General features: G+C 38.8%; 1 pseudogene; it reads left to right on the top strand.

The window, feature by feature from the left end:
- Window positions 1-23,622, top strand: part of LOC130707370 (ELKS/Rab6-interacting/CAST family member 1-like) — a 125,344-nt pseudogene extending 101,722 nt beyond the window's left edge.
- Window positions 23,623-24,592: the final 970 nt, after the last annotated feature.

Genomic DNA, 24,592 nt, shown 5'->3' with positions numbered 1-24,592 from the left:
TTGTGTAAATCTTTGAAACCTTCTTACTCTTTTCCCCACTCCTTTGGGGGCAGAAATAAGCCTTTTAGGGGGGTCGAGTAAAACGATAAAATATTATAGCTAGAAAAGGTTTTACTGTTAATATTACAGATGTTTTCACTAGAAGTTTGTTGACCATAAAGTACTTAGAAACTTTAACTAGTTTTCCATTGCTTCTACTTCTTTCGTTAATACTCTCAATTTTAATCAAAAGGGTGCGGAGGAAAGGATAGAGGAAAAATCATACTATAGATCTCAGTCCTCCTCCTCTCCACCATATGGCCATGAAGGATATATTTTAGAAGCAAGGCACCAGTTGCAATATTTCTACATATTTGTTTATCTTATTAAATTTCACCTCTGTAAAGACAGACTTGTGCAACCTCTCTTGACTTTTTGCGAATACTTTAATGTCTAAATCTTCCTTTGTCCTCAGGATTCAAAAATTTCCTCTATGGAGCGTGGGCTCCGAGACTTGGAAGAGGAGATTCAGATGCTGAAATCGAACGGGGCTTTGAGTACTGAAGAACGAGAGGAAGAAATGAGGCAAATGGAGGTCTATCGGAGCCATTCTAAATTTATGAAAAACAAGGTCATGGTGTGTGATACCGTAATTTTTAAATGGGGTTTGAAAAATTGATGCATGTTCCTACTTCTTTAGTGATGATGGACCTCACGCTGTTTTATCAGGCTTCAGGGAAGAATACTTGTACCGTAATTCTTTCAGATAGAACTTTCCCAGAACTAAAGTCAGAATTACTGATGTTGTATAGTTATTTCAAATTTCACTTCAAAGAAAATTACTTGTATGAGGCTAAGTGTGTATTATCACAGTTTAACATTTCATGTCTACCAGTACTTCTGAGGCGATTAGTAGGATTACATCCAGATGAGTTTTTCTCACTCTATGAAACATCGCGTTCTCTATGTCTTGTGAACAAATTTAGAAGTCAAATTCAGCCTAAGAGACTGAATCCACCTCTCCTTTTTTTTCCTGAAATGGCTTAAATAAAATCGTGTTTTCCCTTCAAACACAGTTCCCTAAAGGAAAGCCCTTTGCGCTCTCCCTTGGAGAGGACCCATGTGTATCAGGTTTATTGTTTCCCACGTGCACTTGGGGTGTATGTATAGTAGGATAGGCATCGCTGAGACATATCAGTCTGTATTATAACCTCAGTCACAGTATTCCTTCTTTAGAGCCAAAGGCATTTATTTTGATCCTATAAACTATTTTAGGCAAATTGGAGGACTTAGTTTATTACAGTTATCAGTTTATCAGGTCTGTGGTGTTTTAAAGATCATAATTTCAATTATAAAATATTAGCTAGAAAATAAGTGTTCCTCCCCCTCCCCCTGCCCCCTATATCCCAATTGTGTTAGTTCCCTAATTTCTCAGAAGTGAAAACTGTTCCTTTAATGATACAGTTTCTGGCTTCTTTCTGTGATACCCATACCTGCATATAAGTCAGTAGAATATTCCTCTGTTATTTTAAGACTCTGTTATCAATGACTACGGCCAATTTCATGTAACTTTTAGAACTTAAAAATTCACATATCCAACTTTCTGTTAGTTTTGATTTATCATTCTAACTTGAGAACAAAATAAAATATCATCTCTGCTTGCCATTTGCTGATTAGCACATTTCAGTCCATTACCCTGTGAAAATAGTGAGCCCATCTAGGGTCCTTTGAAGAGGAAATTAGGGGAACAGATTTGATTGTGTTATATGAGTTATTGTTATTTCCAGTTACTGCTCTGGCTCAAAAGCAGATAATAAGAAGACCTAAGTTGACACATGAGTGAAAAAGAATAACAATGTCGTGGCAGGTAGAGCAACTGAAGGAGGAGCTAAATTCGAAAGAGGCTCAAGGGGAGGAGCTGAAAAAGAGAGCGGCTGGTCTTCAGGCAGAGGTCTTTGCCGAAAGATTTACCCTTTGCGTGCAGTGATCCCACAGTGGGACCCTGCTGCTCTGGCTCTGGGTGCTCACACTTTCACTCTGTGGTCGGCAGCTTGGCCCGGGACTAGCACTGACCAGCCTGCTCTGCTCTTTAACTGACTCCTGTTCACCGGTTTGACCCACGTGCCACCCTGTGTGCAGCGAGCCCTCATGTGCTCTGGAAGCCCTGTCCCTGGTTTTTTATTGTTGCTTTGTCACTGTGTGGATGGTGCTTCAAAGCTGTTTTTTCTCGACTCCTTTCCTGTTAACCAGAAACTTGTTGATTTATGTGAATGGTCTCTTTCTCTTCTTAGGTACAAAGAATGTGCAGATGTTCTAGGTCCATCACCCAGGGTTTATTTGAATCTGATTTCTTGAGTGAAGTGCTTTACCTTCATATGTAGACATCATCTTTAAGTCCCCGATAGGTGATTTTGCAACAAATTTTACTTTCTTTGGAACAGATGTATAGAAGTGATTAGCTTATTTAGTTATCTGGTCAGTTAGAGGTAGCATGAAACTTAGTCTCTAAATCTATTCAGTAGCTCAATCATCTGTCTAGAGAACTTGAAATTCCATTTCAAACTGTGATAAAATGATTATAATAAAATAGCTGACACTTGAGTACTTATTATAAGCATTTTATAACCTACGAAAGTAGGTATATTCTCAACCCAATTTATGGATAAGGAAGCTGAGGTAACACAGTGGTGCTCAGGAAGCACAGTTAGTAAGAGGCAGAGTTTGATTTTTACGCAAGCCATTTGGTTCCAGAACCTGTGCTGGTAAGCTCTGCACTCCACTGCCGTATACTAGGCTGTGCACACATTTGTCTCACAAGTGTCAGGAAAAAAACTGCTTCTGAAAATTACGGTAGGATAAGACTGGAATGCAGCATTAAAAGAAAAAAAAAAAAAACCACTTGTGCTAATTTAGTGTGTTTGCTATTTATGGACCACTTTATAGTATAGATAGAAAAGTGAGATATTTTGCCTAAAAGGGTCCAATTTGGTTTGTTGTAACCATGTATTGTCTAGAGGAGAAGTTGATCTATAACTTTTTTTTCCTCAGCTAGTATTATTAATTTCTTTTTGTGTCGAACAACAGGCTAAACATTCTCTACATTTTTTTGGTTTAATCTGTACGCAGTACAGTGGCACTGGTTTGCTTTCTCCATCTTACTGATTAGGAAACCAAGGCTTAGAGAGGTAGTTACCCAAGAAGACACACTCGTTCGTTCTCACATGGGATTGACTGCAAAAGCCTTACGCTCCTAACTTTTAAGGAAAATTTGTGCTTCTAAACTCTTCTATTTAGGATATTTTCTTCTTTTTCTCAGTCTTTATGGTCAGTATAGCATTATTTGAGGATTATTTAGTAATGCAGATGATGAGGAAACTGAGATTTTATATTTATTTTTGATCACATGGTCTAGAGGTAGCTGGAAATTTGAGTAATCTGTAAGCCATAGTTCTTTAGCTGATGAGGTGAGAACATTTTGAACGTTTCTCCTGACTATTCATTCATACCACCAGTGCGTTTTTAGTGCATTCTGTTTGTTAGGGGTGGGATGTTGGTAAAGGGATGTCATGAAAGATGCTACACCATTACAGTATGTGGCAGCTCCTGGGTACGTATCTGTGTTACAGGATGGAAGTAGCTGCTGTTTACAGCTATCTTCCAGTGATGTCCTTAGCAGCTGCGAGTATTTTGCATACAGTGAGCACACAGAAATGTTTGTTGAATGAATGAATATTCTATTTGTAAGTAGAGATTTCATGCATATGAGAAAAATGCTTGTCTTCCTGATGAAACAGAACAGTAAATTATAAGTTTATTTTTAGTCCTCCTTAAAAGTAATTTTAATTACAGTAAAATTTATTTCATACTTTCTCATGGGAAATTGTTCTCAAAAACTTTGTCCCTTATGCCTAAGATTATTTCAGTCAAAATACTTTAGATACATTCAACTTTTTAAAAAGTATTTTTTGTTTCATCAGTGGTACTGAGATTACTGACTTCTTGTGAAATTTATACTTCCAAGAGTCTATATTTGAGTGCATAGCTACCTTGCTTAGGCAGTAGATACAATGTAAAAACAGATATGATTTCTGTTAATTTGGCTTACATTTAGAATAAAAGAGTAAACATTCTTAGAAACACGGTAGAAATGTAAAGGAGATGTTTGATGTTAAATGTTTTCTAAGTTAAGATGAGAAAAATTTCTGGGGGAGTGAGTGGCACCTGTTGATGTATGGATTACTCTGTCAGAGTAATTCAAATTTGATTACACATGTAGATTCTTAGAGAATGAGATTTTATGCGTTCTTTATTTAGGTTATATACTTTTATCCATTTAGTTGATATGACATGTTGTACGTAATATAACTTTGTAGGTGGAATCTTTCTTTTAGGTCAGTACCCCTAACTCCTCAAAATTGTATAATTTTTAGAAAGCACTTGTTTATAATGCCTTATAACACTAAAGTGGCTTTTTAAGAAGGACTTTATGTACACTTTCATTTGAGAATGAAAAAAAAAAACAATGAAAAAATAAATGTGCAGCTTTTGAGTTTAAATAGCAATAGTAGGAAGTTTCTTTTTTCTTTCTGTATTCCATCTACACTAATCCTGCTGTATGATTTGAAGTTTCTTATGACTTAATAAGATGAAAATTGCTTTAGTCGTGTTCAGATGCTTACTGCTGTCTCATAGTCATCTAAGTGAATTGGGATTTTTCTTCTTCCATTCCTTTTCCAATGGATTTCAAAAGTTTAGGGGAGACAATAAATGAAAACTGGAAATTTTGCTATTAGTTGAATAAGCTTTGTTTTTTTGTGTGTGTGTGGGGGGGGGGTCAGCTAAGATTAGATGGTGCAAAAAGATGAATTGTGTCCTGTCATAAAGTTAATGCTGTATATCTTGACGTGGATCTGTCAAAGATCCAGATCAGAGGTGGTGGTTTTATTTCTTTCTTCCTTACACTGCTTTTTCTTCTTCTCTAGATTGGTCAGGTGAAGCAGGAGCTGTCCAGAAAGGACACAGAACTACTAGCCCTACAGACAAAGCTAGAAACACTCACCAACCAGTTCTCAGACAGCAAGCAACACACTGAAGTGCTGAAGGAGTCCTTGACTGCTAAGGAGCCTCGAGGGCTGCCATCCTGCAGAACGAGGTAAAAGGAGGTGTGGGATTTGCACGGAGCCCATTCCTTGGCACCTATTCTTGTGTGTTACCTGTGCACTTCTTGTTGTGTTGAGATACGGGAGCTATGAATAATGTTAGGATGGATTCTTTAGCGATGTGGTCAGTTATAGTACTAAACTATAACCATCTTGTTTCTATTGTTCTTGTATCTAACAAATTAAACCGGTGCAGTTAATATATGTTTTTGATACTTCAGACTTTGACTAAGTCTGTGCTTCTAAGTAGACTTTAAACGAATGTTACGAAATGAAACGATAGTTGTAAAAGCATTTGTTTTCACCCGTGGTAAATCGTTCAGTCATGAATGGGAGTGAGCTTGGTCAGCCTGTGTTGGGTTATTAAGTGTCCTTAATTTTTGGTATTATGAATAGCTTTAAGTAGGCAAACTGTGGAATCTAGAAATGTTTGAGATAAATCTTGTTTTGAACTGCAGATTATTAGACACGTGCCTTCATGTCCTGTTTGAAAATAAAGTTAGCATTTTTAGAAATATTAGAAGATTATCTAGTCTGCCAGCCTTGATTAGAGGTAGGAACACACTAAATAATTCCAGGCAGATGAGAATCTATCATATTTGCAATGAGAAGGAATTGATGATGCTATTTGGATTTACTGTCTTAAGGAAAATATTTTCTAAAGATCTCAATGAAATAGAGAATTTAGGTGGGAATAGGTAAGCAGTTCTGCTGTATAGAAGAAAAATAAAGTGTATAGTATGGATTAATTTTTTCTTTTCTTTTAAAGAACAAGATAATAGATAAATAAAGGCATAGTGTAATGAAGAAAGGAATGGGTAGTAAAAAGAAGGCATAAAAACATCTTAGACCCAGAAGTTCAGAATCTTCAAGCGAGGGGGAATGGGAAAATGACCAAAATGTTTCATGTAGTATTTTATTTTTTTACAGTTAGGGATTTTGTTGAAAATGAGAGATTTGGATGATGTATTTATAATTTTCCTTACAACTTATACGTTTTCTATTTTGATCACGTTTCATTTTATCATGATACCTCAGAGGGATATTTTGGGGTAGATAAGGCTCTGGCTCTGGAGTCACAGTTACTGAGTGTGAACTTCAGTTTTACCACTTGCTACCAGGTGCAGGGTCCCTGGGCACATTACTTAAGTTCATTGTGCCTCGTTTTACACCTGTAAGATGAAGAGGAGTTCCTGCCTCATTAGGTTGTTAGCATTAAACTAATTTATTCACTCCTAGTGCCTGGCACATAGTAAGGTCTTTGTCTGTCAGTTATTGGCATCCTTCTAATTCTTGTAATACTATCAGCTAATATATGTAAACTGTTAAAACGGTAAGAGAACATTGTTGCTTTTCTTTTCATTGGCATAAATTTTATGTAGAAGGTCTGCTATTTAACATTTTTATCAAGCTAAATTAAGGTTTATTCAGGGAATTGCAAATACAGAATTATCTGGAAAATGTTACCTGCAAATTTATTAATTTGTGGCTTTATTAGAGATTTTCACATCAGTGCCTGGCATGAATGCAGTACTACAAAAGGGTCAGAAGAGGGCGCCAGTGTTTTGGAGCTGAGCCTGTTGCCAAGTGCTGCTGTGATAGTTTTGGATGGAGGTGGCAGGTGTGGGAACCAGGGAACCAGGCAGTTGGTTAATGATAATGCAAACACTTAAAAGCTTGTCACCGTCTAATAGATGACTTCTTCCCCTTGGCAACCCATCCTTCTCTTTGTACCCCCCTCTGAAATAGTGTTCTTATTAGCTAGGTCTCACACAGATGGGCTTGTGATTGGTTTCTTGTACCATAGAGAACAAAGACTGTATTTGTGATCATTCTTGGATGGTTTTTATATTTGTTTTTAGGACTAACTGAGTTTCAGCAATTACCCCTGTAAGTTATTAGGACAACTGCTCAAATATAAGGGTCTCATTCTAAAAGATAACAGTAGAAAAGCTAACTTCCTTTTGAATTTGGGGTGATTATATGAATGTTATATGCCTGTTTATCAGGATTTGCTATTTTTTCTTAAATTACCCTGGTGACACTTGACAAGGCTCACTTTTTCCAAAGCAGCTTTCTCCTGTTGGATCCCATAAAAGACAGTTTGAACCAGCTCTTTGAAAGTTCTCACCTATTTCTGTAATTGCTATCTTTCTGTTCCTATAATTGCTCTTTTTTAAAAAAATAATTTTATTTATTTATTTTTGGCTGCATTAGGTCTTCGTTGCTGCGCGCGGGCTTTCTCTAGTTGCGGCGAGCAAGGGCTACTCTTTGTTGTGGTGCACAGGCTTCTCATTGCGGTGGCTTCTCTTGTTGCAGAGCACAAGCTCTAGGCTTGCAGGTTTCAGTAGTTGTGGTACGCGGGCTCATTAGTTGTGGCTCGCAGGCTCTAGAGCACAGGCTCAGTAGTTGTGGCGCACGGGCTTAGTTGCTCCGCGGCATGTGGGATCTTCCCAGACCAGGGCTCGATCCTGTGCCTCCTGCATTCGCAGGAGGATTCTTAACCACTGCGCCACCAGGGAGGCCCCCTATAATTGCTCTTTATCGATCTCATCCTCCTCTCTGAAGCTACCCTAGACTGTCATCCAGCTCTCAAATCACAAAATTAAGCACATATGAAAAAGAACATGGATTCAGGAGTTTTTTGGTTTTTGTTTTTTTAATTTTAAAATTCTTGAAGGAAAAACGGGATGTGGGAAAAGACCTGGTGTTTTTCCTGTTCAGGGTCCATGGAATGAGGTCCTTTTGTGTTGGGCAGTGTATAGTATCTATGGAATTGCTCCAGTTTTATGAACATCTCCTTTAATTGGTTGACCTTCACAGAGGTGGTCTGGATTTAGTAGCACTGTGGTCAAAGCATGGGCTTTGGAGTCAGACCTAGGCTTGAAATAGCCTTCTACATTTATTAGTTATGTGACCTTGGATGAGTTATTTTACCTCTGTAATCCTCCATTTTCTCATCTGTCACTGAGAATAATAATAATACCAACTTCCTAAGGTTAGAATAGATGTTTAATGTGGCTAGAATAGATTTTTTAAATTATGAAGTTCTCATCTGAATTTGGAGGTGAATATTAAATATCAGTGGGTTTAAAATATCACCACTGGTTTTTTTAGATGATAACTTTGTAGCCCTCTCCCCACCTTTGTACAGATAAACTGTGCAGTGTTGAATGACACATCTCTGCCTGTGGCCTTTTGCAAGTTTCTCTGAGCTCTTCAACCTTTTGTTGGGATGTCAGACAGAACTCAGTGCAGTTGAAATAGCCTTTTAAAAAGGTCTGCTTGTGTACACTCTCAGCCTCATGACCCAATGCCCTTCAGTCATCCTCCTTTCTAGATGGGAACAGTGGGAGATGTGGTGATAGGAAATTATACTTAGTGATCTTCGGCAAGTCACTTAGTTTCGGCTTTGATTTCCTCAGCTTTAAAATTAGGAGTAGTTTAGATTATTTACCTTTTTAAAAGTTTATGGGGACTTCCCTGGTGGCGCAGTGGTTAAGAATCCGCCTGCCAAAGCAGGGGACACGGGTTCGAGCCCTGGTCCAGGAAGATCCCACATGCCGCAGAGCAACTAAGCCCGTGCGCCACAACTACTGAGCCTGCACTCTAGAGCCCGTGAGCCACAGCTACTGAGCCCATGTGCCACAACTACTGAAGCCCACGCGCCTAGAGCCCGTGCTCCGCAACAAGAGAATCCACCGCAATGAGAAGCCCGCGTACCGCAACTAAGAGTAGCCCCCGCTCGCCGCAACTAAAAAAAAGCCCACGCTCAACAACAAAGACCCAACACAGCCAAATAAATAAATACATAAATTTAAAAAAAAATTTATGAAATACAGGAAAAATGCAGAAAATAATATAGTAGACAGTACTCAGATTTAACTTACATTTATGTGTGACCACATTAGGTGATCTTTAATGGTCCTTTAAAAGAAAAGATTAAAACAAAAAAAGCTCATTCTAAACTAAATATTCAGTGAAAGCAGAAACTTTTGTTAGAATCTCAGGTTTTTAGAACTGGTTGGGGCTAGGAATAGGCTAGGAATAAATATTAGGAAGCTGTCATTATGGGGGTAGTGGCTAAAGCCTTAGGGATGAATTGGTTTCTCCAGAGGAAGGTTGTATCGAGTGAGATGTAAAGAGGGGGAAATGACAGAGGATCCAGTGAAGAAAACTGAAAAGGTGTGGTCAGAGAGTTAGAAAGGCAGTGAGTCATATAATTGCAAAAGAGGAATTATAGGAAACATGCCATTGTCACTGGCATGCAGTTACTAGTGCTAATGTGCTCTTAGGTAGATCTGTTTATTGATGTAAAACAAAAGAAGGTTAAGATGGGTTGAGATAATTAATACTTTTGTGGTCAGAAATAAAAGGCCAAAACAGCAAGATAGCTATTTTTCTGTTCATGTCCTTTGGTAGAGAAAGTCTTGTGGAGGAAAAACCTTCTGATTTTGTTGAAGTTGGCATAACCTGTTTGCCACAGACCTTGATGCTTGGCAAGCTGGTTAGATGCTGTTCCTCCAGCTCAGTTGATGTGAGTAAAAAAGGTCTTATTCCTCCTGCCAAGAATGGTGTTAGGGTGATGACTGTGTGTCCTGCTAGTCTGTGAGGGGTTTTCCTGAATATGTTTTTTGTGGTTTGCAAAATACGGACCTCACGCAAAATTATACTCTGAATTTAGTTCACACCAAACCAAAAGATCAGTGTAGAATTCAGAACAATTAATCTAGTAGTAGCAAAGTGGTTTTTGTGGTTATTTTTATCTCAGCTCTCCAGACTAGCCCATTTAAATTCTGCATTGCATGAAAAAGCAGATCAAGAAAAAGTGTACACAGGTGATTTGAATTGAAAAGATCACTTAGTAATTAGACTGTGGGCTTGGGTAGTTTCTGTGGCTAATATTTGTGATATGAAATATTTTTAATATGAAAACCTGCATTTCCCACTGCAGTAACACCAAAGGTTTGTATGTTTATAACAGGAGTTTTCATTCTTTACCTTTTTCAGTCACCAATTCTTGTGGGTCTCATACCTGACATTCCCTCAAATTGGCATGCGGGTATTTATGAGTGGTTAGTGCAGGCCCATTTCCAGGTCACTTAGCAGAGTCAGGGATCTAACGTAAAAGTGCAGCTGGGGCATCTGGGTACTTTTGGTAAAGAAGCAGCAATATGAGGCCTCACAGTTACTATCCTGAGACATTGGTCCCATCAGAATGAGAAACACTTAGAAGTGATGAGGGACGTTTTCCTGCTGTATTCTGATTCCTGACCCACAGATGGAAAGCCTTTCATTTTTCTGAAATTAATGCTGAGAAGAACTGAGAGACAAGGCAGTTCAAGCTTATCTACAGGTTTAAATGTCTGGGCTTTTGACTTCTGCAATAAGAATTTAATAGTGTATTTCAAGGGTATTGGGTAAAATGTTTTTAAGGTGAGTTGCTTTGTTCTTTTGCTTGTGGTTATTGGGATATATAGAATACAAATTAGAAGTGGAATATATAGTATACAGAATACAAACTAGAATGTAGGAATGAGGTAGAAATGACTTGGCATGAGATTTATTTATTTTTAGATTTCTGGCATGTGTACTTTCTAAGACTTTGACCTCTTTAACTGTGCAGCGGGTCAGAGGGTTCAAGGAGCTCCCTCTTGACTCGCCCTGGCTGATGGATGCCCTGCAGTGGGTTCACTAATAGGAGCCACATCTGATGCTGTCAGATGGGACTAGTAGCCACGTAGGCCGGCTGGAGCTGAGCCTCAACAAACGCCAGGTGGATCAGGGTCAGTGAGTTCTTCTGGCATCTCGACAGCCTGGTCGTTGAATTTCCTATTCACAAGAATCTTCGCTCTGTGGTGGCAGTTCTTTTCTCCCTATTGAATAAATATTCAGTCTGTTCTGACATTTCCCTTCTGGACCTTTTTTCCTTCTTTGCATAGTGGAGTGTTTCTGATTTTAATAGGTAGATGAAGGAAAACTGGGGGTAACTTAAGGAATTTTGTCACCTTGCACTTTAGAAAGGACCATTGGAGAACTCAGTGGTGATCATGTATTCCATCTTTGTTCTGCATTGGATTTTAATTCTTGCTCTGAGCTCTCTAGTGCTGAATTCAGGCACCAAAACTGGAAATTTGTAATGTAACATCTTTTGGATTCGCTGGGCTTGGCTTATTGTAGTTCTACTGTTTGTCAGTAAAACACTTTTTTTGTTTTTGGTCACTGCTGAGTAATCCTTTCGTTTTCCTCATCTTTGAGGAAAAATTTAAGTAGATTGGCTATCTTTACACATGTCAAGTTTCCATTTCATATACTATTCATGGGAAGAACTCATTTAGGTCTTCTTCAGTTGCTTTCATTAGCCGTTTGTAATTTTCAGCATACAGAGCCTATACATGTTTTGTTAGATTTAGACCTAGGTATTTAATTTTTTTGGAGTGATTGTAAATGGTCATACATTTTGAAACTTGAAGTTCAGTATTGCATCATATTTATTTTGACCAGTTCACAAAATATCAACATTTTCAAAAGCTAGTGTAGGGACTTCCCTGGTGGCGCAGTGGTTAAGAATCCGCCTGCCAATACAGGGGACACGGGTTCGATCCCTGGTCCAGGAAGATCCCACATGCCGTGGAGCAACAAAGTCTGTGCGCCACAACTGCTGAGCCTGCGCTCTAGAGCTCACGAGCCACAGCTCCTGAGCCTGCGTGCCAAAACTGCTGAATCCCGTGTGCCTGGAGCCCACGCTCTGCCACAAGAGAAGCCACTACAATGAAAAGCCCACACACTGCGATGAAGAGTAGCCCCTGCTCGCTGTAACTAGAGAAAGCCCGTGCACAGCAGCGAAGACCCAACACAGCCAAAAATAAAAATAAATAAAATAAAATAAATTTTTTAAAAAAAGTTAGTATAAATATGCCTCTATTTTCCTTAGTAGTATGTGTACTAAGAACTATTTCAGGCACTTAAAATATAGGTAAAATACTAAAACATTTTAAGATGGTAAATGACGTGTAGGAGTTTTGAATTTTAACGTAGTTGGCTTTACCAGTATTTCTTCTTTACGATGTATCCTTTCTGGGTCTTTAAAAAAAAAAAATCCTTCCATGCTGCCCTGTCTTAAAAGATACTTAAACAGTATCTTTCTTTCTAAAAGTTTTAAAGATTTGCTTTCTATATATAAAGCTTTAATTCATCTAGAATTCATTTTTGTGTATGATATGAGTCAGGGTTCTTTCCCCCTCCCTCAGTATGGGTAGCCAGTTGTCTAAAAACAGTTTATCAGATACTCTGTCCTTTCCTCACTGATTACAGTGTCACCTCTGTTTATATGTGTGTGGGTCACTAAATGGTGTGAGTGTGTGTGTCTGGGCTTGCATTTCTGTGGCAAACGTCTGTTGGTTTATTCCTGTTCTAATACCATGCTTTCTCATTTTGCTTATTTAAAAAAATCAAATTTATTGACATCAAATAAACTGCATATATTCAAAATGTACAGTTTGGTAAGTTTCGGCACATACACCTCTGAAACCAATGGCACGGTCAAGATAAAGAACACCTGTCCCCAAGGTTTTCTTGTACCTCTTTGTAACCCCTTTCTTCTGCCTCTCCCTGATATTCTTCTCTCCTCCCCACTTCCTCCCTCATATCCAGGCAACCCTCGGTCTGCTTTCTGTTACTGTAATTAGTTTGCATTTTCTAGAATTTTACATATATGAAATCTTACAGAATTAGTGGTTAAGAGCTTAGGATCTGAAGACAGACCATTTAATCTTAAATCCATGCTCCATCACTTCTTTTTAGCTTTGAGATCTTGGGTCTGCTTTCTTCTCAAAGTACCGGTTTTGCCGGTTACCATGGGAAATTGAAATTTTCCACAGGGAAAATACAAGGGAAGAAAATACGATGCTTGAGAATAGAATTCTGAGGACTTTTGATATACTGTGTATGTGCTTGGCAAGCATATACATGACCATGTGCAGGAAGGCTCAGAAGTCTGAGGGTAGAATGGAGAAAACTGTTTAATACAGAACTAAAGGTTTGTAAAAATAAACCTGACTGGAAAAAAAAAGATGATGTGAGGCTGTATTTGAAATGATTGCTCAGGCTGGGAGAAAAACAAATAAAACCAGAATGGAGGTGAATAACAAAAAGTTAGGGATGATAGGTCAGAGGTTATACTATGGACAAAGAGTAGATTTAGTAGGTGTAGAAGAAAGGAAAGAACCGTGTTTCAGAAATAAGATTTTCAGAGTTTGAAAGTTCTTAGGTGGACCTTTCCAGAATATAATAAGGTTTACCCTGTATCATTAATTAAAGTAGAATAGAGGAAAATTCCAGGTGCAAGAGTGTTTATTGAGGGGGCAGTGGAACTTGTGCTGACAAATTATAAATGGGACCTGAAAAGACGGCTTCCCCTATTTCTGGCTTGGTGAGACTGGTGGCATTGAAGTGGTTGAGAGAAATAGAGTTTAGCAGAGTGGAATGTTGTTTATTTACATGTTTTTCCTCTCCAGCGTGGTCCCACATAATTTGTAAGTACATGATGGCTTATCTATATCAGTCTCAAATGAGACTGGTCTCCTAGGAAATTTTCCACAATACTTATTGAGCAGTAAGTGCCACTAAGCATACAGTACTGGTTCTCAGATACCTTATTGTTTTGATATAATATAGTTTCAATATGTTATTGATGTAATAATATAGTTGTGATATAAGGTAATAATAATATTTCCTGATGTTTTGGTATTCTCTCTGTGAGTCATTACCCATATTACCTATTTTTTTAAAAAATTAGGTTTCTCATTGCAGTGGCTTCTTGTTGCAGAGCACGGGCTCTAAGCACACAGGCTTCAGTAGTTGTGGCACACGGGCTCAGTAGCTGTGGCTTGCGGGCTCTAGAGCGCAGGCTCAGTAGTTGTGGCGCACGGGCTTAGTTGCTCCGCGGCATGTGGGATCTTCCTGGACCAGGGCTCGAACCCCTGTCCCCTGCATTGGCAGGCGGATTCTTAACCACTGCGCCACCAGGGAAGTCTGATCTATTTTTTCTTTGTGGGTTATTCTACATTCAGACAGGAAAAATAATATAGGACAAGTTCAAGATTAAAGATGTTCTGTAGAAACGTACTTGTTATCTTAGATGTGCACTGTCAGTGTGTAGCCACCAGCCACATGTGGCTATTGAGCACTTGAAACATGGCAAGTCCAAATTGAGATGTGACATAAGTGTCAATTACAATATGCATTGGGCTCTGAAGACCAAAGTACAAAACAGAAACGTTAAATAGCTTGTTAATAGTTTTTTTATATAGACTACAGGTTTGAAATGACAATAATGTGTATATATATTAGATGAAATAAAATATATTCTTAAAATTAATTTTACCTGTTCCCTTATCACTTTTTAATGTGGCTGCTAGAAAATTAAAAATTTCAGAAGTGGCTTGCATGTGTGACTCATGTTCTATTTTTGTTGAACAGAAAGAAACCCACTTCCCTGTTTTTCTGTAATCAAATGTGTAACTATTTGCTGAATTATAAATCCTTAGTGGGAAAGTAAAAAAACAAAAGAATTTGGTGTGTGAGTATGTTTAATGAAATTTGCTGTGAATAGATTTTAAACTAAGTACAAAATGCCAATGGCATTCTTCATAGAACTAGAATAATTCTAAAGTTTGTATGGAAACACAAAAGACCCTAAATAGCCAAAACAGTCTTGAGAAAGAAGAACAAAGCTGGAGGTATCATGCTCCCTGATTTCAAACTATATTATAAAGCTACAGTATTCAAAACAGTGTGGTACTGGCACAAAAATGGATACATGGATCAATGGCACATAATAGAGAGCCCAGAAATGCATCCACATTTATATGGGCAATTAATCTATGACAAAGGGCCAAGAATATACAGTGGGGGAAAGACAGCTTCTTCAACAAACGGTGTTGGGAAAACTGGGCAGCTACATGAAAAATAATGAAACTGGACTGCTCTCTCACACCATGCACAAAAACAAGTTCAAAATGGATTAAAAGGACGTCCTTAGTGGCACAGTGGTTAAGAATCCTCCTGCCAATGCAGGGGACACAGGTTTGAGCCCTGGTCCAGGAAGATCCACATGCCACGGAGCAACTAAGCCTGTGTGCCACAACTACTGAGCCTGCGCTCTAGAGCCCGCGTGCCACAACTGCTGAAGCCCGTGTGCCTAGAGTGCGTGCTCCACAACAAGAGAAGCTGCCACAATGAGAAGCCCGCGCACCACAACAAAGAGTAGCCCCCGCTCGCCGCAACTAGAGAAAGCCCGCGTGCAGCAACAAAGACCCAACGCAGTCAAAAATAAATAAATTAATTTAAGAAAATAACCAAAGAACCAAAATGGATTAAAGACTTAAATGTGAGACCTGAAACCATAAAACTTCTAGAAGAAAACATAGGCAGTAACCTCTTCAATATCGGTCTTAGTAATTTTTTTTGGATATGTCTCCTCAGGCAAGGGAAACAGGCAAAACTAAACAAGTGGGACCACATCAAACTACATAGTTTTTGCACAGCAAAGGAAACTATTAACAAAACAAAAAGACCGCCTACTGAATTGGAGAAGATATTTGCAGATAATGTATTCAATAAGGGGTCCAAAATATACAAAGAACTCATACAATTCAACATCAAAAAAAAAAAAAACTTGATTAAAAAATGGGCAGAGGATCTGAGTAGACATTTTTCCAAAGAAGACATACAGATGGCCACCAGGCACGTGAAAAGATGCTCAACATCACTAATCCTCAGGGAAATGCAAATCAAAACTACAATGAGATATCACCTCACACCTGTCAGAGTGGCTATTATCCAAAAGCCAGCAAATAACAAGTGCTGGTGAGTCTGTGGTCTGTGGAGAAAAGGGAATCCTTGTGCACTGTTGGTAGGAATGTAAGTTGGTGCAGCCACTATGGAAAACAGTATGGAGATTCCTCAAAAAATTAAAAGTAGAACTGCTGTATGATCCAGCAGTTCACTCTGGGGTATTTATCTGAAGAAAACAAAAACACTAATTATAAGAGATACATACACCCCTATGTTCATTACAGCATTAATGAAGCAAGATAATGGAAGCAACCTAAGTGTCCATCAGTGGATGAATGGATAAAGAAGATGTTGTCTGTGTATGTGTATATTATTATTCATCCATGAGAAAGAAGGAAATCCTACTGTTTGTGACAACATGGATGGGCCTTGAGGACATTATGCTAATAAGTGAAGTAAGCCAGACAGAGAAAGCCAAATACTGTGTGATTTCGCGTCTATGTGGGATCTTAAAAAGCCAGTGAACAAACATAGCAAAACTGAAACAGAATTATAGATATAGAGAACAAACAGGTAGTTGCCAGAGGAGAGGAGGATGGGGAGAGGAAAGAAATAGGTGAGGGAGATTAAGAGGGACAAACTTCCAGTTACAAAAATAAATGAGTCAAGGGGATGAAATGTACAGTGTGGGGAATACAGTCAGTAACTATGGAATATTATTGTGTGGTGACGTATTGTAATAGACTTTTTGAAATGTATAGTAAAATCAACTTACACTGCTGTGTTTCAGGAAGTAACATAGGGCTGTAGGTCAGTTATACTTGAAAACCAAACAGAACAAGAGACCAGATATGTGGTTACCAGAGGTGAGGAATCAGGGGAGGGGAGATTGGATGAAGACAGTCAAAAGGTACAAACGTCCAGATATCAGGTAAATAAGTACTGGGGTGCGGTGCACAACAGGATAAAGATAATCAGCACGGCTGTGTGTTGTATGTGAAAGTCATTAAGGGAGAAGATCCTAAGAGTTCTCGTCATGAGGAAAAGGTTGTTTTCTATTTCTTTAATTTTGTATCTGTATGAGACAATGGATGTTCATAAAACTTACTGTGATAATCACTTCATGACGCATGGAAGTCAAATAATGATGCTGTACACTTTCAACTTACACAGTGCCGTATGTCAGTTGTATCTCAAAACTGGAAGAAAACATAAGTACTTATATTAGATTTCTAATTATTTTAAAGTTATATCTAATGGATGGTATGAAACTTTGGTGATAAAGGTAGCTGGATACCAAGCTTTAGCTGACTAGTCTTGAGATCTGAAAGTAGAACTTGCTTTGCCTTACAGATCTCTAAGTGCATTATGGGATTGTCAGCTGCAGCTAGATTGTATTCTCTGATACAGCAAGTGTCATGTTTGGTGACGCTTACGGTTTTCTTTCTACTTTTAGATTTTCTAAAGCAGTGTAGCATCACTTGGGAACTTGTTAGAAATATTGATTCTTGAGCCCCAACCCTGCCGAATTAGAAACTGGTGGCTTGGCCTGGCATTCTGTTTAAATCCTCCAAATGATTCTAAATTTGAGAAACATAATAGATTATACCACTTTTATAGAAGTAGCAAAGCTCAACTCAACCCCTTTATATAAATTCTCCAATTTTGTCCCCTTTATTCAGGTCTGTTTATTTTGATGACACCGTAATTTAACGGATGTAAATGTTATTTTATCATGGAAGTGCTCACAAAATTTTAGGGTTTCATTTCTAAATAGTCACAGTTGTATTTAGAGTGGTATTTTATTTGATTCTAATGAAAGTTTACTCTAAAAGTATCATTTAGGCAACTGTACACATCTATTTGGAAGGAATTACGTTCCTTTCTTTTCAAGTAATCATTTGTAAAAATGTTATATTCTTAGGTGGATGCTCTGCGGTTGCGTTTGGAAGAGAAGGAAACCATGCTGAATAAGAAGACAAAACAAATCCAGGACATGGCTGAGGAGAAGGGGACACAAGCTGGGGAGATCCATGACCTCAAGGACATGCTGGATGTGAAGGAGCGGAAAGTTAATGTCCTTCAGAAGAAGGTGAGGTGCAGGTGTTCTGAGCCCAGGGTCCCGCATCAGACCCACGTCCTCATTCCTACCACTGAGTTGTACCTAAGTGCTATCAGAGTTTCTCTCTCATTCCTCTGTTTATATTTTTGCAGGTCGTAATTGAAACCATTGCTGCAGGAGGTAGATTGTGAAAACTGTTCTGTATATTCAGTTTTTAAACTTTCGAAGTAAACACTGTTTGGTATCTTCAGTAGTATTTTCCATGCTACTGTCTCTGAAAAGTGCCTTGTAAATTGCCAGAGTATTTGCATTGGCATTCTTCTACCTCTCCTAATCTTCTGTCTTGTATGGCAACTGTAGGGCCATGAATTAGCACTAGCACGTGGGCCGGGATTCTTGCAAGACTGCAATTTTGAATAGAAACACATGCTACTATAATGACATCTAATCTACATATGTCAAGGAAAGGAAGACTTTCTTTCCTATTTTACCTTAATCATAACTGGAAAGAGGCTAACACTGTAATAAATAAGGGAAGTACTAATAATTGTCTTCCCCTCCCCCTTTTAGCTAAATTAAAGGGTACCTTTGAGATAATAGTTACAGTAGACACTGGTATTTATTGTTCTTCTCCACCGAGGGGATAGATCAGAAATATTTGACATTGTCCCAGTTTATTTTTAACCTCTAACAATAGCCCAGGAATAAAACTCTCTTCACTAAACCTCAAATTCAGCTTTTCTTTTGTGTACAGAGGACCATGTTCAATATTTGTCCTCTGTTAATTTGGTTTTCATTTGCTTTCAATGAGTAGACATAAAAATTTGATCACTCTAGATGGGTGACTGTGGTATCTTGTTAGTGGATGCTACTTTGCTTTACATTTTTATACATATGTTCTTCTCACCTTACCCCCAACTGCTCCCTTCCCCTTACCCGTTTCTTGTATACGCTTCCAGGCACAGTTTACATATACACAGGCAAATACGTATTCTCTTTTTTTCTGTTTACCTCTTTCTGTGTTCTTCCATAAACATTTTATGCATAATCCATATAAAGCAAAAATGTTTCTCTAAACACAAATGTTACCATTCCTTTATTTCCCTTTCCTTTCCTTTCCTTTTTTCCCCATTAATATATTTTGAAACTTCTTCCGGGGCTTCTTCATTGTTACCAACAGCACCTGTGTGGATGTGCTACGGTTTATTACAAGGTTTCCACTGATGGACAGTCTGCTTAAAGTTTCTGCTGTTATGTAAAATGATGCTGCATTTTAAAAATGTGCATATTTAGTTTATTCATATGTGAAGTATATTTCTAGGTAAATTACTTAAAGTAGAATTGCTGGGTGCAAGGATATGCATTTGTAATGTTGGTGGATTTTGCCAAGTCACAAGTACATTGGTTAGAACCCAAAGGTTGTTTCAAACTAATGCACGTTTTATTTTTAACTAGATAAACATTAAAAAAAGTTTTTAATAACTGTGAACAGGGGTTTGAAGTTAGAAATAATGCCTCATTATCCTGGAATAATCATAGTTTGTAAAAATAGAGTGGCAGCACTTATGTTAGCCACTTTATATCTGTAATCTTGTTTAATCCTTGCAACTTTTTGGTAGTGGATTTTAGATCTTGATTGCTCTGTTATAATCAGTGGCTAAATTTTTAGGCCATGACACATAATAAGAAATATATGTTACATTCATCTGTGTCAACGTATAGTATACATGCTTAGAGGTACAGCTAAAACAAAATTTTCACAAAATATACTCTGAACTATCTTCTCCCATTTCTTAAAGGAAATAGAAAAATGTTAAGTCCCAATCCATTAAGTTATTTCAGTACTCACTAATAAAACACTTTTATACCTTGGTATCCATTCTCCCATGCTCCCCTTTCCCGCCCCCAAAACAAAAACAAGCCCCAAACCAACAAAGTCCGAGACATATTACATCATAAGGGAGGTTCAAATTTGTACAAATTTGTTTAGCTAAAAAAGTGGTAGCTTCAGGTTTTGTCACAAGGTTGGTCTTATTCCAAAATGCAGCTTTTCCCATGACAACAACTTTCCTGTTGGGAGAATTAGTAGTATGTGTTGAAGCTTTTTGACACTACAGGACATCATACAAATATGACATGTATTATGCTTTGTCTAGTCTCTTTGCCTTTCGCCGTGGAGGGCCAGTGGAGTAGGCTCTAGAGGGCCGGTAATTGTGCTCTTTTTAGTACACTAGCTGCCTCACTAATTTGTCATGTTATAGACTTTGATTTGTCTTAAAACAGTTATCAAATAGGTAGCACAGGTACTTTCCAAACTGGTTTAGATTATTATTGCTTCTTTTAAGATAATGCCTCTATACCTGTCATTTTCAGTGCTTAGAGCCTTCAGTGCTTTCTGCCTACTTATTTTGTTGTAGAAGTTGCTGCACTAACATCATTAGACTCAACGTTCGTGATGTGTTTCCTGGACCATTGTTTGCTGATAAAATAGAAATAGCTTTAATTTTTGGATCCACATAAAATAAACCAGAAAACACAGTAAGTTTAGAGGCAGTTAAAGGTTCTCAAGAGAGCTATAGTTATTTGTATTATGGCTTTCCTTTCTTGAGGTGCAAACATCCCCTTGCTCCAGGATTCTATGAGCAAGCTTGATTTTCAGGTGGTTGACAGAGGGGAGCTGGCTGAGTGCGAGACTGGGGGTTGAGGGAGCAGAGTGAACTCTGATGAGCTGGGCTGTGGTGATATGGTGGCTTCCGGAGGCCGTGTGAAAGGTGATGAGCCGCACGGACAGGCTGTAGAAGGCACCATCTGTGGAGTAGATCATGTAGGAGATCTGGGAGAAGAGCGCCAGGGTGGAGATGAAATGGCCCAGACAGTGGTGACTGTGGAGGCCGCATATCTGGCGTTTGTTGTACTACAGGATGTTGGTGATGGCCGGTACACGTCCACAGCAGTGATGCAGAGATGCACACAGCACGTGATTCCAGAAGACAGCCAGATGTCACATAGGATTTGGCCAAAGTTCCAGGTGTGGGTGATGGTATATGTGATGCAGATGGCTATGACCAAGATGAAAGCCAAGAGATTGGTCTTGGCCAGGGAGCCAGTGAGATAGTTGGCTGGCGTGTGGAGCTTCCTGGTAAGGAAGACGGTGAGAAGCACAAAGGCTTTGGTGAAGACTTTGGTCCATGTGATGATGGAAAGGACCTCAGCAAGAGAGATCTTGAGTTCCTGGAAGGTCCCGGATCCCAAGCCTCTGGGGTTTCTGCAGCATTCAGGATCTGTTAGAGGCCCCCTGGAAGAGGCCTTCTGCCGACGGGTTTGGAGGGGGCATTCTAGGTGGCTCTCTCCGTACTCATAGCTCCTTCTTCCACAGTTGTCTTCCCCACAGAACAAGGGCGTCCTTCCATTTCACACTGGAGGGCGACATTTATCACATGAATAGACACAGTGAAAAGACCCCAGGTCTTACTTGTATTAAGAACACAGAGGTGACTCAGCTGTAATCAAAGATTGTTCTAACTCAGACGAATCCCAAGGTTTCTCACTCTTCTGGAACTCTGGTAGACACATGCTGAATTTGTTAGATAATCACCAGGTTACCCACCAGTGTGGACAGAGCTCTGCAGGTCTTGCTTTTGGCCTTTGGGCTCTTTCCAAAGGCTTGAGGCTCTTACTGTTTGGTGATGTATTCAGAATTTCCCCCACTCTTTTCTATTTTGAGAAGATTCTGGATTTCAGGTTGTCTCCTGGGAACTTTTAAAGCTAGAGCACCAGCCGATTAAGAGAAGCAGTTCAGTCAACAGCCCACAGTTTTCCCAGAGTAATCTTGACACATAATGAGGTACTTGTTTTGGTTCCTTTTCCACTGATCATTTCTGAGCCGGGAGAGAGAAATGTTCCAGTTCCCAAGACTTGGAGAATGCGTGAGTGCGGAGAACACAAACAAATGGCTCGCTGTGAGCTCCCCAAGAGGAGCACGGGGTCAGCAGCCCCGCCCTGGCCACACGAGTGCTGTGTTTGCTGTGGTGCGGCCCTTCCCCCTTCCTCCTTGCTTGTCACCTGGTTTTGTCCCACCTTAACTACAACCCCCAGCCGAGCACCTTCCTCCGGGCTCTTCCCTTCCCTATGCCTTTGAGATACCCCCTATTGCTTTCTTTTTGTTGTTGTTAAATTAACAGACTTTATTTTTAGGGCATTTTCCCATTTACTCCCTGCCCACAGTTTCCCGTTATTAACATCTTGCATTGGTGTGGTACATGTGTTAAAATTGATGAACCGATATTGGTACATTATTATTAACTAAAGTCTGTAGCTTACAGTAGGTTTCACTCTTTGTCTTGTACAGTTCTGTGGGTTTTGCTGAATGTATAATGACATGAATCCACCATTACAGCGTCATACAGAGTATCTTCACTGGCCTAAAGATCTCCGTGTTCTACCTATTCATCGCTCTCCCAGCTCGCTACCACGGATGTTTTTACTGTTTACAGTTTTGCCTTTTCCAGAATGTCATGTATTTGGAATCATACAGTATGCACCCTTTCCAGGACTTGTTTCTTTTACTTACTATATGCATTTAAAATTCCTCCATTTCATTTCATGGCTTAATAACTCACTTCTTTTTATCGCTGAATAATATTCTGCTGTCTGATGTACTATAGTTTGTTTATGTAATTACCTGCAGAAGGACATCTTGGTTGCTTCCAATTTTTATCAATTCTGAATAAAGCTGCTATAAACATTCCCATACAGGTTTTTGTGTGGGCACAAGTTTTTAACTCATTTGGGTAAATACCTAGGAGCATGATGGCTGGATATATGGTTAGACTATGTTTAGCTTGTGGAAACTTCCCCTATATTGCTTTTTGTTTGTTCGTTTGTTTTTGACTGCGTCAGGTCTTAGTTGCAGCACATGGGATCTTTCGTTGCGGCGCACAAGCTTTTCGTTGCGGCGCGCGGGCTTCTCTCTAGTTGTGGCATGTGGGTTTTCTCTCCCTAGTTGTGGCGCATGGGCTCCAGAGCGCATGGGCTCTGTAGTTTGCAGCACACGGGCTCTCTAGTTGAGGCACGTGGGCTTAGTTGCCCCGTGGCATGTGGGATCTTATTCCCCCGACCAGGGATCGAACCCATGTCCCCTGCATTGGCAGGTGGATTCTTAACCACTGCGCCACCAGGGAAGTTCCAAAAATATCTACTTTCTTGCTTAATATTTATTTAAATTTGAGTGCATGTTGAGCATTTTTTCATAGGGTTTTCTTCGTTTTGAAGCTACATATTCATGTCGTTTCTACATTTTTCTGTTAGATGGTTTATTTTTTTTCCCTTATTGATTTATAGGGGTTCCCTAGTAAGTGAATTGGCCTCTTTCCTCATGTTTTGCAAATATATTTTCTTGTTTGTCATTTTCTTTTTTACTTCCTTTATGGTATTTGTTTTAGAATTTATGTGTCAAATTTAGTTGTCCTTTCCTCTGTGTCCTCTCAATTTTCAGTCATGCTCAGAAAGTCCTTATGCCCACCAAGGTTATTAAGTCATTCACGCATGCTTTCTTCTGGTACATTTAAAGTTTCTTTTTTCTTTATACCTAAAAATTGTTTTATAAAATTTATATATTGGCTTTAATGATTCAGCTTTTTCTTTTTCTATGTGGCCAGTCATCATTATAATATTTATTAAATAATCTACCTTTTTCCTCCTGATTTGAAACGCCAAAAATAAATTGTCGTTTAAATCTGGGCCTGTTTCTGGTCTGTTCCATTTATCTGCCTCTGTTTCTTTGACTGCTTTTTATGAAAAATACTTAGTTTGTTTATAATCCCCCTTCCTGATTTTTGTTGGTAAGCTTTGTTGTCTTTTGCTGAGTCCACAGTGCTTTTCATATTTACATTGTGTTGCTTTTCGAAGGGGAAAAAGTCTTTTCTGTAATCATGATTCATATTGTTTAGCCTTTATTTCTGTGTTTAAGTGAATTTAATGTTTACCACTGTTTGTAGCACCATGGCTTACCTGTTCCCAAGGTTTACATTTCATTTAATTCTTGGTTCCCCAAGAACTCCTTTGAACACTTTTTCAAGAGTGGTCCTGGCTGCTTGCTTGTTTGTATTTTTTTAAAGTGTACCTTTTTATTTAAGATTTTTTTTTTTTTTTTTTGGATGTGGACCATTTTTAAAGTCTTTATTGAATTTGTTACAGTATTGCTTCTGTTTGATGTTTTGGTTTTTTGGCTGCGAGGCATGTGGGATTTTAGCTTCCTGACCAGGGATTGAACCTGTACCTCCTGCATTGGAAAGTATAGTCTTAACCACTGGACAGCCAGGGAAGTCCACTGGGTGCTTGCTTGTTGACCATGCATTTATATTATCTTTTTACATTTTATAATTTAATTATTTGTGAGATTCAAAAAGCATAGAGAATAACATAATAAGTAATGGTAATTACTCAACTTGGGAAGTAAAATTTCAAACAGAGTCAAAGTTCTTTGGCATATCTTTTCTTGAGAGTATTCCCCTCCATTCTCTCGCAGAAATAAACGCTTGCTTTGGTGTTTATGCATGCACCCGTATCTTAGGTCAGGATGCATGTTTTCGTACAA

This window comes from Balaenoptera acutorostrata, chromosome 2 (assembly GCF_949987535.1).
Source record: "Balaenoptera acutorostrata chromosome 2, mBalAcu1.1, whole genome shotgun sequence".
In the NCBI taxonomy this organism is placed as follows: domain Eukaryota; kingdom Metazoa; phylum Chordata; class Mammalia; order Artiodactyla; family Balaenopteridae; genus Balaenoptera; species Balaenoptera acutorostrata.
Note: the sequence above shows the minus strand (reverse complement) of the source record. Positions and strands in the feature narration are given on the sequence as shown.